Below are 18,459 nucleotides of genomic sequence, written 5' to 3' on the forward strand. Positions count from 1 at the left end.
CTATGCAGATGTGCTCGTGCCCACCGCTGGGTCAGTCTTAAGTTTCTTTCCTGGAATATCCTTCCCAATTGACTTTTTTAAAATCCTGCTTGTCACATGAGGCTTCTTTCAATTTCCATGTTGTCTAAGCAGACTGTGTTGATAATATCACCAGCCTCTGTGCTTTTTGATTCCCGAAGTGCCCACGGTAGTTATGTCAATGGCCTCCATTTTTAACACATGAGCACACATTTCTTTCATATCCCCCAGTACCTAACACAGGGTTTGGCAGAGATAGAATGCTCAGTTCTGTTTCGAGTTGAAGCAGATTTGTCAACCAGAATTCCAAACCTAAGGATCATTTTCTTTGGAAAATCATAATTTAAGACCAGTTAACTTTTCTTGATTAGTATTTAGAATACATTAGTATTATCAAATGCAAATATATTCCTCTCAAATTCTTTATTTTAGGGCAAAATAGTGCAAAAGGGGACTTACGCTACATTTCCGAAATCTGGGGTGGATTTTGAAGACGGTGAATGAGCAGGGTGAACTATCTCCAGTTCCAGGAACTCCCATTCTGAGGAATCAGACCTCTGAGTCTTCAGTTTGGTCTCAACAGTCTTCCAGACCCTCGTTGCAAGATGCCGCTCCAGAGGACCAAGATGTGAGTTTCTCATCCTGCAAATGCCCTGGTCTGTCCACTCTTGGTGGACTCATGGACCTTCAGTCTGCTCTGCTCATGACATCTTTGTTTGTCCCAAAATAGATCCAAAGTTTCCAAGGCCTTTTTCCATGGAATTGGTAGAATTAAATTGCTCCCTGAATGGGGTTCTCCCTTGGGCGTAGGATGGAGAATCTTATGGAGATCAGTAGTGGGTGGACTGCTGTGAATTTCTGGGTGTATGTGGCTCACACTGGTAGGAGGACTCTTCAGTTTACCATAGTTACATCCTACTTGCTGTGTTGGCTCCTGGGTTCCTTTATGCATCTAGAGGCGTGATGTTAAGACCTCCTTATATGGAGTCCTGCTGTGGCCCAAATTAAATCAGCTGCTTTCCTGTGTGTTAACTGGCACTGTAGGTGACTCATGGTATTATTTTGCCCCCTAGTCAGATGATCTGTGATAGGCCAGAGGTAGCCTGTGCAAAGGACCTGACACACAACAGACAGTTTGGAATTAGTTCCCATCTTCCTTTCTTACCATTCAAGACCAAACCACATCTTATCCACCTTCAATCCCAGTGGCCAGCGTAGAGCCCAGGACATCCTTGGCTCCTGTGACTCTGTAATGCATTCTAAGTCCTCCAGACAGAAATGCACTAGATCTCCCTTAAAAACATACACAGGTATTCCTTGATATCCAAACCCTCACTATCCAAACCCAGGATCCTGGATGATTCTGGTAAGTATTTAGATTAGTCCCTCACATCCCAAACTCAGGAATCCCTCTCTGAAATTCAAGAACCAAGTGGATTCTGATGATATGCTGTTCCCCTGCTATCCAAACTCACATGTCTCCAGCTCACCGTGTGAACTTAGTTTACTGTATTTGGCTAGTATTTTGAGCCCCAAGTATGTTTTATGTTTCCATCACTGAGTGACACAAATAATCTAGAGGGATACATTAGCTCCATATCATTTTGTGTATTATTATTTTGTGTATTATTTTAAGCTTCTGCATTTATACTTGAATCAGGTATGTTGTGTGTGTGCTGAGGCTCATGATCAATTTAAAGCAAAGCCACCCAACAGTGAATAACTTTGTGCAAATGATGTTTCCTTGTTTCTAATAGATTCCTAGGAATAGGATGGCTGGGTCCAAGGGTGAATGCATACATGGTTTTGCTAGATAGTTCCACATCCTTCTCTGTAGGAGATGGACCATCTTGCACTCCTACCAGCGTACGAGATGTGTCTGTTTCTCCACAGCTTTGCAATGGAGCGAATTGTTGAACTTCTAAAATTCGGGGGTTCATTATTTAAAATGTTGTCTCTCACTGTCATTTTTGCCTCGCAGACTGAGAACACACAGGTTACACTACCACTGCAGAGCTCTTCGGAGGGAAGAGTTCACTTTAAGACCTACATGAATTACTTCACAGCCAGTGCCCACTGGCTTATCATTTTCCTTCTTCTAGTAAACATCGCAGCTCAGGTAAGTAAGGACATTTATTTTGGTTTGTGCCCTGAACTAGATATATATGTACTATTTATACTGTATTTATTTTATTATTATTTTTAATATGTATATCAAGAGATTTATTTCAAAGAATTGGCTCATGCGACTGTGGGATCTAGCTGGGTGAATATGAAATCAGTAAGGCAGGCCTGCGGGCTGATTCAGGCCGCTGACCCTGCAGTCTTGAGGCAGAATTTTTTCCCTTTCAAAGAATCCTCAGGTTTTCCTGTTCAGGCCTTTGACTGACTGGATGAGGCCCACCACGTTCTTGAGGGCGATCTCCTTTACTTAAGTTGACTGACTGTGGATGTGAACCACGTCTACAGAAGACCTTCACAGCAATATCGAGCCGAGCGTTTGGTTGAATCACTGGAGACTGGCCCGGCCAAGCTGACACAGAAAACTGACCGTCACAGAACCTGTCAAGCGTTTTTCCTTCAAAAAATCCTGACATTTATACTATTACTACTGCATTTTGCAGTCCACTTGGATTTGCATTGAAATGCGTCATCTGTGGGGATCAAAACAAGTGAGGCTTTCTGGTATCACATGTGCATGATAGAGAGCTTTCAGGAAAGAAAGGAAGTCTTTTAGAGATTTTAAAATGTCACATGCCCTTCCCTGACCTGTGGTTATCTGGGATGTGGGGCTTAGCCACTGACCTGAGCTGGAAGGACTGTCTCCGTTCTCTGGAGCCTTTTCATCACCCATTCTAGTGATGAGTGGGGTTTTGAGGGGGTCAGTAATGCCAGTGTTTGAGTGATTGTTGTTTCCTGCTCCAGGTTGCCTACGTCCTTCAGGATTGGTGGCTTTCATACTGGTGAGTGATTCCTGGTGTGACCCAAAGTGCTGTAAAATCAAGAAGCCGCAGTTTCCCACAGAGTCAGGGGGAGAGATGGGGCTTGTTCAGCCTCCTCTTCTGGTCCTCACGTAGTTTCCCCTGCTATCGTGATTCAAACTGAGTCTTTATAAGGTAGATGGACACAGGGCCTTGTGAGCTGGGAACCATTTTCCAGCATAAAACACATCTTCCAAATTGAGGGTTTTTTTGGGTTGTTATTTATCTGAATTCTACCCATACCACAATATATATATATATATTTTTTTTCTCTTTTGCGGTACGCGGGCCTCTCACTGCTGTGGCCTCTCCCGTTGCGGAGCACAGGCTCTGGACGTGCAGGCTCAGCGGCCATGGCTCACAGGCCCAGCCACTCCGCGGCATGTGGGATCTTCCCGGACCGGGGCACGAACCCGTGTCCCCTGCATCGGCAGGCGGACTCTCAACCACTGCGCCACCAGGGAAGCCCAATACCACAATAGTTTTTTCTTCCCTGTTCCATAGGGCGAATGGACAGCGTACACTGTACGCCATGGTGTATGGAAAAGGAAGCCTACTTGTGGTGCCTGATCCTGACTGCTACTTTACAGTGTATTCAGGTAAAATCGGGTAATCTGGTCTATTATACAAGAGTCTGAGGTGCTTACAGTGAGCCTGTGTGAGCAACGAGGGCTTCCAGGAGTCATTCAGTAATGTCGTAGCGGGTTGAGAGTCTGAGTCGCATTTACTCTGTGAATTAATTAGAATGATTATTTTTAAAATCTACTAGAAGAGAGAGGTTGAATGAAAACTCTTAATTTGCTCTGTACTGGATTTTGGAAGTTAAACCAGGATTGCACATTCAGAAAATCAGCCACTAGAAGTATGTGGCTATTGTCTATTCTAATAGGTTGCTTTAGCTAAATCTTATCTCATTAGATGGATGGGCAAGAGGATTAGAAACAGATCCCCACCGTGTGGTTCGGATTGTTCCAATTCTGTCTGAATAAAACCTGGCTGTTATTGAACTTGGATGAATCCTTTGGCAGCAAGGGCCCCCAAATAAAAGCATTATTTCCTCACAGGTATGCAAAGCCCCCTTTCGCCATACTGCTCATCTCTTGGGCTTCACTAATTACTTAAGAGGGAAGCTAAGCAGGGAGAAATCCAGTGTCTGGGAATTAGGATTGCTTCTCTTTCTTACCTTGAAATTATGATGTTATCGTGTCCACAGCTGTGTGATTAATTTAGCATCTGACTTGCTAGACTAATATTAACACGGCTCTCTGCTTTCAAAAGAGTGCTTAGAATATATGTAGTGTTACATACTTCTTAGAGGAAATACTCATCTAAAATATTAAATATTCCCATGGGAAACCCTCATACAAGCTTTCTGCAGAGATAGAGTGTGATATCTTTGTAAGAATCCACTCATTGAAATTTGGTGTTTATTGTGTTGATCTCTTGTTAAGAAACCTAAATCCACTAGTTGTTTACCTTCTGAATTGGTGGACTATGGGAACTTAAAGGAAGAAGAAAGGGAATCTGTTATACATTCACATAGGATGATGGGTTAAGGCAAATGCATGTTGATGGAATTCAGGAATTTGAGCAGCTTTTAGAGTTGAAATAAGCGATGTGTCAGCTGGTGGGGAGAAAAGAAGTACTTGATGGAATATTTATTATAGAAGTTATGTCCACTCTATTTAGCATTGTCAGTTCAAGAGATGTTAGGGCTATTTTAATTTTTATATGCATAGCAGGTACTCATTTATGTTGTTAATAAAATATAAGTTTAAGTGATTATGTTCATTTCCAAATGCTTTGCATTTCTATAAAACACTTAGAGATTAGTTGCTCATTTAGATTAATTATGTCATGTTAAAATATAATCTGTAGGGGCTTCCCTAGTGGTGCAGTGGTTGAGAGTCTGCCTGCTGATGCAGGGGTTCGTGCCCCGGTCTGGGAAGATCCCACATGCCGCGGAACGGCTGGGCCGGTGAGCCATGGCCGCTGGGCCTGCGCGTCCGGAGCCTGTGCTCCGCAACGGGAGAGGCCACAGCAGTGAGAGGCCTGCGTACCACAAAAAAAAAAAAAAAAAATATATATATATATATATATATATATATATAATCTGTATTTTCTTGCAATTCAATTATTTAAGAGATTTTCTGCTTGCAACTTAATATGATGTTTTCATACTCTTTAAAGCTACTTGGGCATGGAATTAACTACTTTACGTGGAATTAAATTTCGATGTAAATTTACCATTTACAAGGAAACGGTGAATCATTTCTCCTGTTCCCTGTTAATTCATGATGGTACCAAAGCATTCCTCAATTTTAGATTATGGGACATGTTTTAATTAGTAAGATTTGAAATATGGAAAAAGGAAGATTAACTACTTTTTATAATTTTCTTTCTTCTGAGTTTTTATTAGAACTTGTAATTGAATTAGAAAAGCATAGAATTAAATTGTGGTTTATACATGATTTTTTTTCCCATGTGGTTTCTGTTTAATGAGAGGAACATAGTGATTTTTATATTCTTCCTTAAATGTATCTTGTGAATGTATTAAACTCTTAATCCATTATATAATAAATTTATTCTATATTCTATTTATGAATTTATATATAAATTATATTTATAGAATAAAATACATAATATCTTTATAAACTGCCTGCCATGATTTAGCATCATGGAAGGAAAGGCATAGATCTTGTGCTGAATGATGTTTCTTTATTTCAGTTCTAACTGTAGGTACTGTCCTTTTCGGCATCACAAGATCTCTGTTGATATTCTGCGTTCTTGTTAATTCTTCACAAATTTGGCACAACAAAATGTTGGAGTCCATTTTGAGAGCTCCGGTATTGTTCTTTGATAGAAATCCAATAGGTAAGTCGGACACCAAGTTTCTCAGCATATATGTCTTGTTAATGCATTTAGTGCCTGATTACATTTGATATTTGAAATTGGAGGAGATTCTTGGGAGAAAATCACTGTGCATGTTGACCCATCTTGTACAAAAAGCTTTACTGATATTTTTTTCCTACCAGAGAAAATCTAAATATAAGATCATATAAGCTTTTATTCCAATTTATGTGTGTGTGGAAAGATAAATGAACATTCACTTTGCAGAATGATTTAGGAATCCATTTTTTGTGTGGTGTATGAAACACCCTACATTCGATACAAATGTGTTTCAATGTTGTTGAAGAGTTGCTAAAACGTTGGCTGTGTCACATGGTGTTAAGCTAGCTTGTCCCCTTGGAAGGAACTTCTTACAGAGAATCTCTACACGAGACAGGCTGTGTGTTTCTTTCTTTCATTTCCCATCCATGTCTGGGATCACAGTGCTCTGACATGTGCCTATACTTTGAGGTTTACCTAACATGGTAATGAGCGTGGTTCAAGATGGCAGAGTAGAAGGCCGTGCACTTACTACCTCTTGTGAGAGCACCGTAATCACAACTAACTACTGAACAGTCATCGACAGGAAGACACTGGAACTCACCAAAAAAGATACCCCACATCCAAAGACAGAGGAGAAGCTGCAATGAGACGGTAGGAGGGGCGCAATCACAGTAAAATTAAAATTGTACGTAATACGTTATAGACTTGTTTCAGACTCGTTCGGGTTTTTTCTACTTCTGACTTGACAAATATGCCACATTCAACCTTCTGATGAACTTATTAACTCTTGGGGATATGTTCCTAGAAATGGAATTTTGGGTTCAGAAGGGATGCACTCCTAGAGTTGTTTATACATATTGCTCAGCTATTCTCCCAAATCTGCCTGTGCAGAGCGATGTGGATTTTCATTTTACACATTTTGTGTAAAATGGATTGGATTCACATTGGATTCACATTTTGTGTCCAAAATGTGATCTGGCCTCCAGAATTTACTGTTATTGTTGGCTTCATGATTCACTGTATTCTATGCAGGATAGGGGAGGTGGTGATACCAATTTACCCCAGTACCTGGGGCACTGATTTTAATCCTGAGCACAAGGCATTAAACTGAGACTGGCCATCTGAGTCTGGTCAAGAGGCAGCGGCCAAGATAGGACCCCGAGCCTTATGAGGGATCATTGAGGCACCAAGGAGTAGTTGCTGGAAAGGATATGATTCACTTCATTCAAGTATTTGAAAGGCTGCCATATCAAGAGAAATTAGGTTCATTTTGTGTGGTTATAAGGGCAGAAGAAGCGGCAGAGGTTGGATGTTCCAGGAAGGCAAGATTCGGTTTGATGTGAGAAATCCCTGTCTAACAGAACAGACTGAAAATGGATTGGGTTCCCGGTGTTCATGTGAACCCCCCTTCCCTCTACCTCCCTGGAGATACTCCAGCAGGGAGCACGTGTCCTTTGGATGAAGAGTCCTGGCATGTGTGTGAAGGGAATTCATCGTAAGGATTTCATTTGGAGACTTTTGAGAAAACTTTAACACTATGAGGCCATGAACGTGAAATCCCAGCTCTGTTTACAACAGTCTATCCCTAAGCCTGTTGAAATACTCTGCAAATACCATTCATTCTCTTAATGTTTCTTAGTGCAAGGAAGTAGCTACTGAACTTTCTGATTTCACATTTTCTACACTCAGCTCATTGGTGAACAAGACTTCTTTAGTTTTTTGACCTGCTTTGACGTTCGGTTCCATTTTTGTAGTCATTGTATGTGGGGAGATAGTTTTTCTCATTGTTTTTGTTTTCCTTGTATTTTACACTTTTTGCCAACCCTGGGTCTCTCAGACCTTAAGACTTGCACATCTGGTGAAAGGTAAAGGGGTAGTTTTCACTTACTGTTCATCCCTGAATAGCCTTTTCATCTTAAAAAATTCCTGTACTGCTTTCAACACTTACTAAGACAAATCATACTTGCAGTGTTTCTGAATCCTGCTATGTTAAAAAGTTGCATTTTTCCGTCAAAGAAATCACAAGCCTTTAAACTATGTCTTTTGTGACGTGTATTTTCCTTATTTCTATATTGCTACTTTGGGAAGTTAAAAAATGGCTGGGAGGCCGCAAAATCCATAAGAATATGTGGAAAAAATGCCCATCTGATTTTAAAGTTCCTAAAGCAGAATTGATTAAATGATTCCCATCTTCTTGCCCCTTGAAATGTGATCGGGGAAATAGCAGAAAGGGGGGTCACCTGACCGCTGGGAAGAAATGCAGACTCTCTAGCTCCCCCCAACACTCCTGAATCAGCAAGTGCATTTTAACAGGTGGACATTCCTACAGTGTCTGGTAGACTTTCCGAGGTGACATGATGCTGCAGAACCTGGGGGAATAGTCATTATCTCACCTTGGTGGTTGAGCACCTGTGAACTCACCGGGCATTGTGACTGGGTTCTTCACTGCATGAGCCCATTTAATCCTGAGAATCACCTTCTAAAGCAAGCATTCCTAGAGGCTCCGAAAATTTGTCCCTGGTCCTCCAAACGTGTCACTAAAAGACGGTTTCTGGAGTCTGGATTTCCTAAGTCTGAGACAGGAGAATTGAGGCCCAGCCTGTGACGGCCTGGCCTGGCCAAGGGCGAAAGCCTCCAATGTCTGCAGCTCCCGGCTTGGGCGCACCCTGTGCTTCCGGTGAGCCAGGAGCCCCGTGGAGGACAGCAGAGCTGGCTCATCCCGGCAGCGGAAACCCAGCGCCCAACCTCTGCTCATTCAGTGTCCAGCTGTGGCTTGGTGTGAAGGGTCTCGGGAGAAAGTCACCTCCGACAGAGGTCAGGAAGAGCACCTAGAGGTCCCACATCTCACCTGCAGGCTGGCTTCCTGGAGCCTCAATTATGAAAGAAGTTCAAGGGCCTAGATAACATATTTCTCAAGAGTTGCTACCCCAAAATAGGCTATATGTTTGTGTGTGAGTGTGTGTGTGTGTGTGTCTTCAATTTCTTTAAATTTAATCATAAAACGACTATTGTCGACTGAAAAAAAAAAAGTACAACCTGAAAGTTGAGAGTTATGCTTTATTCTGTGGACAAAACTGAGGACTTAAGCCCGGGACACGCCTCTGAGATAGCTCTGAGACACTGCTCCAAAGAGGCAAGGCGGGGGGTGGGGGGGAGCCAGGATACATAGGAGTTTTTGCAGCAAAGAACAGGTAGTCAGCATATCAAAAGATTACTGTTAATAAAAGAAAACCAGATATCTCAAGTCAGGGAATTTACTGCTTTTCTATGTATGGGAAGATGCAACAGTCTAGGCTCACTGAAATCATTCCTTTGATGTGCACCTCAGCTAACTGGGGCCAGTATCCTGTGTTTTCTCATCCTGAGTTTCCTCAGGGTGCACCATCGCAGGGTTAGCTGCAGTGCCTGATGGCTGCAGTATCCTTTGTTTACTTGATATGGCAGGCGGCATTTTTAGTTCACATTAGATATTTATTAGAAATTATTTCTCATCTTCCAATCCTGCAGCCTTTAGGATATACTGTTTTCGTGGATTCTGAGAAGGGAAATAAAATTAATGATCATCTTTAGTCACTAAGTAATATTTCTGTTTTCCTGCTTCCATCCCTCTGGTCTTCTTGGATGCTTAAGCATGAGTTTGTGTCTGTCACACCCAGTGCACCTCTGAAAATAACAACTTATTACCCCAGTAGTAAACTCACAACTTAGAAATGGCAGGAATCTACAATTTCCCAAAACGTGAGGTCCTGTGAACCATCTGGAGGGAAAAAATTACAGAGAAGCTATAATTATGTTTATTTAAAAAGTATCACTTAGCAAAATTACTTTTGATAACTAAAGCAAAATTAGTGTGACAATTAGGATTAATTTAGGTATTGTGCAACTGCTTATTTGCTGACTTAGCACTTGGAATGAGTCTTAGATGGGATGGATCTAAAAGGAGGGAACATTCTCAAATCCACCAGCCCTTCCCGTTATTGCCACATGATTTTCTCCCTATTCTTTTTTTTTTAAATAAATTTATTTATTTTATTTTTAGCTGCGTTGGGTCTTCATTGCTGCACGCGGGCTTTCTCTGGTTGCAGTGAGCGGGGGCTACTCTTCGTTGCGGTGCGCGGGATTCTCAATGTGGTAGTTTCTCTTGTTGCGGAGCATGGGCTCTAGGCATATAGGCTTCAGTAGTTGTGGCACACGGGCTCAGTAGTTGTGGCACACGGGCTCAGTAGTTGTGGCGCGCGGGCTCTAGAGCACAGGCTCGGTAGTTGTGGTGCATGGGCTTAGTTGCTCTGTGGCATGTGGGATCTTCCCAGACCAGGGCTCGTACCCACGTCCCCTGCATTGGCAAGCGGATTCTTAACCACTGCACCACCAGGGAAGCCCCTCCCCCAAGTCTTTTATAATAAAAACCAGGTTTCAGTTTCAGCTCTCCCACCCACTGCCATTTGGTGGCATTTTTGTTTCTCTTTAGATATCATTCTGTTTTCTCTTTCTTTACCACTGACATTGGCTTATTTCATATGAATCTGTAATATATTACATACATATACTTTTAAAATATTGTTTTGATTTGTTTGTGAGTTGTTTCTCTTAAAGGGCCTGTCTGGGGAAATGAGTAATTTCTCATATCCTGTTCTTGCAGGAAGAATTTTGAATCGTTTCTCTAAAGACATTGGGCATATGGGTGACTTGCTGCCCCTGACATTTCTTGATTTCATCCAGGTAACGTGACAGTCACGTCAGAGTTCTCACAGCGCAAAGCAAAGTGCCTGTTTTTCCAGGCCTTTTCACAGGGGCTGAGATGGGCCTTTCAGCCTGACTGTGTTATCTTAATTAAGTAAAAGGCCACGTTTGTAAGAGAAAGGTGTGGTTGTGGTCGGGAGGCTGAGTTAACATGAGTGACACCTGCTGTAGGAGTGGCTACACAGTCACGGTCAAGGTTGGTTCGAAGCAGCTACATGCTTGGTAAGTGGTTCTCCCGCTGCCGTTCAGGTATCTGGCGTGGATTCCCTTTACTGTGAGCACATTTCACAACAGAGAATCACCTCTCATGGTAGCCTAGATTAACTAAATTATGCATCGGATTACCACAAAGGACAGATATTTACTGCACCAGTTTTTTTTTGGATAAAGCCAGGTGTGGTTACTTACAAAGAAAAGAATAGTAATAATAAGGTGAAAATAATACTTTAACAAGGACAATAGAGACCGGTTATGGAAGATACAAAGCCTTTAAAAGCAAGTACCTTTAAGCCAATAATTTGAGTAAGGGATCAGAGTCATCTCAGAAAATGTCTTTTTTGTTTTTGTAGACAGCTTTTCTTTTCACACGTTGATTGCTCTGTCATAAGGTGTCTTTTTTTAAAAAAAAAGACAGAAATACCCACAGGAATATCTTGTATCCAGCCTTTGTTTTGTCTGTGAGCTTGAGGTTCTAAAGAATAATGCTGGGTCATCTCATCTCTCATCCTCTCATTCAGTATTGCTGCTCATGTGGGATGTTTTTTCTGTTACTGAATTTTGTCTCCTTTAAAGTGATTCAAGCTGTGGGGACTTTCTTCATTAATTAATTAATTTTGGAAATGAAATGTATTTATCAGAAGCTGCACAGAGACTTGCAGCAATGAATATCTCACTGCAAACAGCATAGCCTATGGGCAAAGGCTTCCACTGTTTACCAGCGTGAGCTAAGCTGTGACTCAGAGGTAGAGTACTTTTACTGCAAAGATGTTTGATGGGATTATGTCTGATTTTTTTTTTCTCTTCTGCAAACTTATTTTATAAATATGTCCTGCTGGGTTAAGCCGCGTGATTTATCCCCAGAAGCAGTCTTTCACTATAACGGTGTCACGTTTTGACAGTGACTATTAATTACATTGAGATTTTGTGAAAGGTTCTGTTTCTTTGCTACTACAAGCAAGGCCAAGGTTAGGTTTCCAAAGCTGGCCAGCCCACCGTGTGCTGAGCCCCTGGTTAGTTAACCATCATGATCAGAATCCGTCACGTTTTTGTATGACGTATAGAGGGACAGGAATAGATGCTACCTGATTTCAGATAAAACATGTGCAGTCGTGTGAGGAGAGAAAATTCTGGCCTCACTGATTCCCAGTCCCAGCTGTGCCACTTTTAGTTCAGTTATCTTGAAGTTTGGGACCTCCAGGGGGAGGTGTCCTGCAGGTCATTGGACGTAAGAGTCTGGTGTTTGAAAGAGAGACCTGGGATGAGTATGGCACCTGTGTATTCTTCACTGAGCAGGTAAAAGCTGAATCTGTAAAAATGGATAAGATTGCCCAGAGAGAGAGTGAAGCATTTCGGGAGCAGAGATCCTTATGGAAGCCTTTATATTCAGAGAGAAGCAGAGAGAGGAGGGCAGCAGAGGAGACACACAAGGAAGAGAGGAGGAAATAGGCTGGGGGACCGAGGAAGGACAAGTCTGTTAAGTGCAAAGGAGAAGGTAAGTCCCTGGAAAGTTGTCGGTTGATTTAGAAATCAGGAGGCTTCTGGTGACCTAAGAAGCAGGTTTCAGATGGGAGGGGCCAGATTGCAAAGGGCTGAGAATGGAGGAGGCATGGAGGAAGCTGAAGGGAATGCAGGCTACTCCCGGAAGGAGTTTGAGTAAAACCAGAGAGAGGCCCATCCGGAACGTAGGGTCTGCGGAGGAGTTGCTGGTTGGGTGTTTAGTTTGGGGGTTGGGGGTGTGTGGTGGGTAATATTTTCCTCTGTCGCTCCTTCCCCTCCACAAACAGGGATTAGCGTTGATGCCCTGAAAGTGCAGGGGTGAGTCAGGCCAGAATCCTCCCCTCCAGGCCCCCAAGGGGAGGGAGACACACAGAGATCCACCCCTTGCCGCCTTTGGAATCCTAACTGTGGCAGCGCCCTGGCGCAAGTCCTGGAAGGCAGACTGGGTGTGGGGCTGGAGGTAGTGAGGGAGCCTGGTCCAGGTGGGCGTGGCTTCTAGAAAGCGACCTTTGATCCCAGATGAGAGGTACAGGCTGCTGTGGATGGTGGGGCAGGAGGGGCTGCTGAAGCCGTGTTCCCAGTAGCAACCAGTCTTTTCTCTCTGTTGTCAACTGAGAGTGGAATCAGGAAGAGGCTTGAAGGTGTTGTTTGTTCAGTTCTGTTTTAAAGGACATAGTTGGTGCCAAATGTGTTCGAACTCATTTTTGATGATTCTGCTTATCCTTGGTATATTTGATAAACCTTGGAAGATACTTGATCATGTTCATTTTTATTTTTACTACTTCTAAAGTGTTTATTCCATATACTTTTCCTCATCTAATTCCTTGTCATTCCCGTAAATGAGATATCAGATAATTCATTTAATATTTTGTAATAGTGATGCCAAGTATGGCTGATGAAAACCCTGGATCCTGAGTCGTGGTCCACACTGCAAGACAGTCCATTCCCACAGGCAATGTCATTCAGAGACCACATCCCAACAGAGGGGCGCTCACGAGTTTGTACACCATCATGTACACTGACTCTTGCAGCTACCAGATATGTTGCCTGTCCAGTCACATTATAGTTGCTGGCCAAAGTGGAGCTGTTTGCAATTCCAAAGGAAGAAGGAAGGAAGCATTAAAAAAAAATTATGTAGTGTGATTCCACACGATAATCATTTATGACATCAGCAGCTTTAAAGTGTGGTAGAGTGGGGACGCCCCCAGTCTCCCTTTCCAAGCTTGAGTCCTAGCTCTCCCTCTTACTGTCTCTGCCCCACAAAGCCACACCTCCTTATCTGTAAAATAAAATAATACCAAATTCTGTAAGGGTTGTTGGGAAAACAAAATGAAGTTGTTTTAATAAAATTCTTTGCATAACATCTAAGTGCATGTTGAGCACTAAATAATGGGTGGTTATTTTTTAAATACCACATGTAGGGACTCTCCTGGTGGTCCAGTGGCTAGGACTCCATCCTCCAAGTGCAGGGGGCATGGGTTCAATCTCTGGTCAGGGAACTAGATCCCGCATGCCTCAACTAAGAGTTTGCATGCCACAACTAAAAGATCCCACATGCCGCAACGAAGATCGATGATCCTGTGTGCCGCAACTAAGACCCTGTGCAGCCAAATCAATAAATACATAAAAATTTTAAAATAAATAAACACCACACGTATTTTTAAGTAGGAGAAATAGTCTGATAATGGCATTATGTTGCATTAAAATTATTGTCACGGACAGTTTCCAGGCTCATAAATATCGCCTCGTGAGTTTGTATTACAGAGATTCTAGGTTTGTAATCCCTGAAGATTTTAATGGACATTTTCCCATGTAGACTCACAGAATAAAAATCAATTATTTTCAAGATAGACCATTGAGCACGAAATATTTCAAATTAATGTAGTTTTCATACGATTTGCCAGAGTCCCAGATAACACTGAGTAAGGAATCTTAATTATCTACAATGCTTGTCATTAAAATCATCACTTCCAAGAAGTCTTCCTATTAGTAAAATAAGTAAAGATGAAGGTAAGATGTGGAAGTCAGGTTTAGGCATTTTAATTTTGTTTTAAAAGTTTGGGACTGCTCTGAGAATGTGAACTTGCACACAGCTGCCTTCAGCAAAATGCTGTAATTTATTGAGGAAAATTGAATTGCAAAACCTTTTTCCCCACACACCCCTCATTCAGGGAAAAAAAAAAAAATCAGCAGCTTGGCTGAGCTTAAACAACTGACTTTTCATATCCTTTCATGGACACAAAGGGCTAATCCTGAGGCTACTTGAGCCACCAATGCTGGCAGTGGCGGGGACCACCATGGAACGTGTCATTCCCTCCTCACCACACACAAAACACATTGACTGCAGCTTTATGAAGTGAAAATGCCCAAGAAAAAGAAAATGTGGAGGAGGTGTACGCAGTCATTTCTTTCCAGAGGGGGGAGCGCAAAAGAACAAGCTGCTGCATCTGGATATTGAGAACAAAGCAAGCCTGAGACCAGGGCATAATAGGGTTGGGTCACTTGCTTTTATAGAAGCAAAGAGTGGAACTGCCTTTGCTTGTCTCAGTACCACTGACCCTTGCATTTCATTGTGTAGAGATGTCAGGGAAAGTGTGTAGAAAGCATCTCAGCCTCTCTCACTGAACAATGACTTTGTCATTTTGAGGTTTCTGTGGTGTGTTGATCCCTTCCCCACCCCCTCCCTCAAATCCCCATTGGAGATATTTATTTTAATATATATTTAATACTATTCCTTTGTGAATAGTTTCTTCCAGTCTGTGGCTTGCCTTTTTACATCCTTAATGGAGATCAAGTTTCAATTCTGATGAAGTCTAACATGTACTCTTTTGTTTCTTTTGTAGTTCATGTTTTTGTATCCTAAGAAATCTTTTTATCCTTAGGAGCGTGAAGATATTGATACTTCCCTATTCTACCTTTTTAGAAATTGATGATGCATCTTGCGTTGTTTTTTGTGTATGGAAGAGTAGTACATGGTTGAGGTTTATTTTTTTCTAGTTATTCTAGCCACATTTGTTAAAAACACTTTTATGCACTGAATTGGCGCCTTGGTTAAAAATCATTTGACTGTATTTGAGGACGTCTGCGTCTGTATTCTTTATTTTGTTCCACCGACCTGCTTATCTATCCTTATATCAATACTGCAGTCTTGGTTATTATACATTTTAGTAAGACTTGAAATCCAGTAGTTTCGACCTGTTTATCTATCCTTATACCAATACTGCAGTCTTGGTTATTATACATTTTAGTAAGACTTGAAATCCAGTAGTTTAAGTCTTCTAATTTTGTACTTCTTTGTCAAGCTTGGTTTTTTTTTTCAAGCTTGTTTTGATCATTCTAGATTCTTTTCTGTGTAAATTTTAGAAGCCTTTTCAAGTTGTTTTTTCCTGCTGGAATTTTTATTAATATTTTCTTTTATCTATAGATTGATTTGAGGAGCCTGAGTCTTAACAATGTTGAATCTGCAATTATGAATATGGTATCTCTCTACTTATTTAGGTTTTCTTTAATTTTAGGAATGTTTTGTAATTTTTAGTATAGACATCTTACACTTCTTTGGTTTAATTTATTCCTGAATATTTGATGTTTTTTTCATGACATTATTGTACTGTTTTTAATACCGTTTTCAACTGCTTGTTGCTAGTTTATAGAAATACAGTTGATTTATTTGTGAATTCATTTTGCATTTCCTGGAGTTGGTGGTGGTGCTTTTAAAAATTCTGTAGGATTTTGTACATAAACAATCATGTCAGCTGTAAATAATGACAGTTTTACTTCTTCATTTCCAATATTTATTTTCCTTTCTAGACTTATTGTTTTGGCCAGAGTTTCCAGTACACCATGGAATAGAAGTGATAAGACATTCTTGTACTCTTAGGGCAAAATCTTTCAATATTTTTTCATTGTGAATGATCTGAACTGTGATTTTTTAGGTAGATATCTGTTATCAGATTGAAAACTTTTCCTTTAATTCCTCAATTGCCAAGAGTTTTACTTTTTTTTTTAAAATCAAGAATAGGTGTTGAATTTGGACAAATATTTTTTCTACATCTCTTCAGATAATCATATAATTATTCACCTTTATTCTTTTAATGTGAATTATAGTGATTGGTATTTGAAGGTTAACCCTACATTCCTGGAATAAACTCCACTTGGTCATGATATAGTATCTTCTTTTTTAATGTATTATTGTATGTAATTTGTTAATGTTTGGCAAGAATTTTTGTTTCTGTTGTTCATGAGAATATTGGTCTGTAATTTGCTTTTCTTGAACTATTTTGTCAGCTTTTGGTATCAGAATTATGCAGGCCTCAAAAAAGACATAGGAAATATTTCCATTTTGTGGTGGTCAGTTTTACGTGTCAACTTGACCAGACTACATTCCACAGTTATTCAATCAAAAGGTAATCTAGGTGTTGTTGTGTAGGTATTTTGTAGATGTGATTAAAGTCCCTAATCAGTTGATTTTAAGTAAGAACGATTATCCTGGATAGTCTGGATGGGCACAGTTCAGTCAGTTGGAAGGGCTTAGGAGCTAAGCCTTCCCTGAAGAAAAAGAAATTCTGCCTGTGGGTAATAGCCTCAGCTCCTGCACAAGAGTTCCAGCGTAGCCTTTGTAACAGCCAGCCCTGTGAATTTTGAACTTGCCTAGCCAAGTTTGATTGTGGAGTATTATCATTTTTATATTGTTAGATTCAGTTTATTGGTATGTTGTTTCATGTTCCTAAGACAGTTTGGTTTATAATTTTTCTTTCTTTTAATGTCTTTGTCTGGTTTTTACATACTCAAATTTCCTGGAAGAGTTTGGTAAAACTTCTTTTGTACAATTTATTTGTGTAGCCCTCTTGGCTTAAAGTCTTTTCTGTGGATACAAATTCTTTTATTTATTTATTTTTTGGGGGCCACGCTATGCAACTTGCAGGCTCTTAGTTCCTCGACCAGGGATTGAACCTGGCACCCCAGCACCCTGGCAGTGAGAGTGCCAAGTCCTAACCACTGAACCACCAGGGAATTCCCCTGGATTCAAATTCTTAATTCAATATGGAATTATTCAGATTTTCTGTGTCTTACGTCAGTCTTTGTATGTCATTTTTCAAGACATTTGTCCTTTGCCTTAAAATTTAAAAATTTATCAGCACAATGTTTATTATATCCTCTTTATAATACCCATGGTATCTCTTGTGCTATCCTCTTTTAATTCAAATTAATGGTAAATTTCCCATTTTTTGTTTTTGTTTTTTCCCTTACATTTCACGGTGATTTCAAAGAACCAAGCTTTGTATTTGTTGATTTTTCTGCTTAGAAGTTAGTTTTCTATTACATTCATGTCTACTTTTTTCTTATTTCCATTCTTCTACATACTTTAGTTTAATATGCTGGGTTTTTTTTTAAATTATAAGATATATTTTAAATTCTTGACTTTTAGCTTTTTCTTTTTGTAAGACTTTATTTTTTGTTAGGATATTTTTGCAGTTCACAGCAAAATTACGAGGACGATATAGAGATTTCCCATGTATTCTCTGTAGCCTTTAAAAAAATGTTTAAACTGTAAAGTTACCTCTAAGCACAGCTTTAGTTTGCAGCCCTCAAATTTTAATATTAGTAGATTTTCATTTTCTTTTGTCAAAATACTTTCTAATTTTATTGGAATTTTTGAACTAGGTAATATTTTCAAGTGTATTAGTGAGCTTCCAAACATTTACTAATTTTCTAGCTACCTTTTTGTCACCAATTTCTAGTTAAATCCATGTAGGTTAGAATATGTTGTGTACAATTTCTGTCCCTTGAAGTTTGTTGATTCTTGCTTTAGTATAGCATACATGTAACTGAAAAGAATGTATTATGTAGTTATTTACTGCAGTATTGTATATTTCTTAATTAGGTCAAGTTTGTTCATCATGTTTTCAAAATCTTCTATATCCCTCTTGATATTTATCTGCTTGTTTTATCAGTTATTGAGGTGAGTTTAATTCTCCCACTGTGAGCATGGAATTGCCTATTTCTCCTGAGTTCTGTCAGATTTTCCTTTATATATTTTGGAGCTATGTTATTAAAGGATGCTATAAATTTAGATTAAAAAAATATCTTCTGGATACATCGACCCTTTATTCTT

The 18,459-nt window shown here is 40.3% G+C and overlaps 1 pseudogene; it reads left to right on the forward strand.

Moving 5' to 3' along the window:
- LOC132477441 (ATP-binding cassette sub-family C member 4-like) overlaps nucleotides 1-18,459 on the forward strand; it is a 164,777-nt pseudogene that overhangs the window by 24,577 nt on the left and 121,741 nt on the right.

Source organism: Mesoplodon densirostris, chromosome 17, assembly GCF_025265405.1.
Source record: "Mesoplodon densirostris isolate mMesDen1 chromosome 17, mMesDen1 primary haplotype, whole genome shotgun sequence".
Taxonomy (NCBI): domain Eukaryota; kingdom Metazoa; phylum Chordata; class Mammalia; order Artiodactyla; family Ziphiidae; genus Mesoplodon; species Mesoplodon densirostris.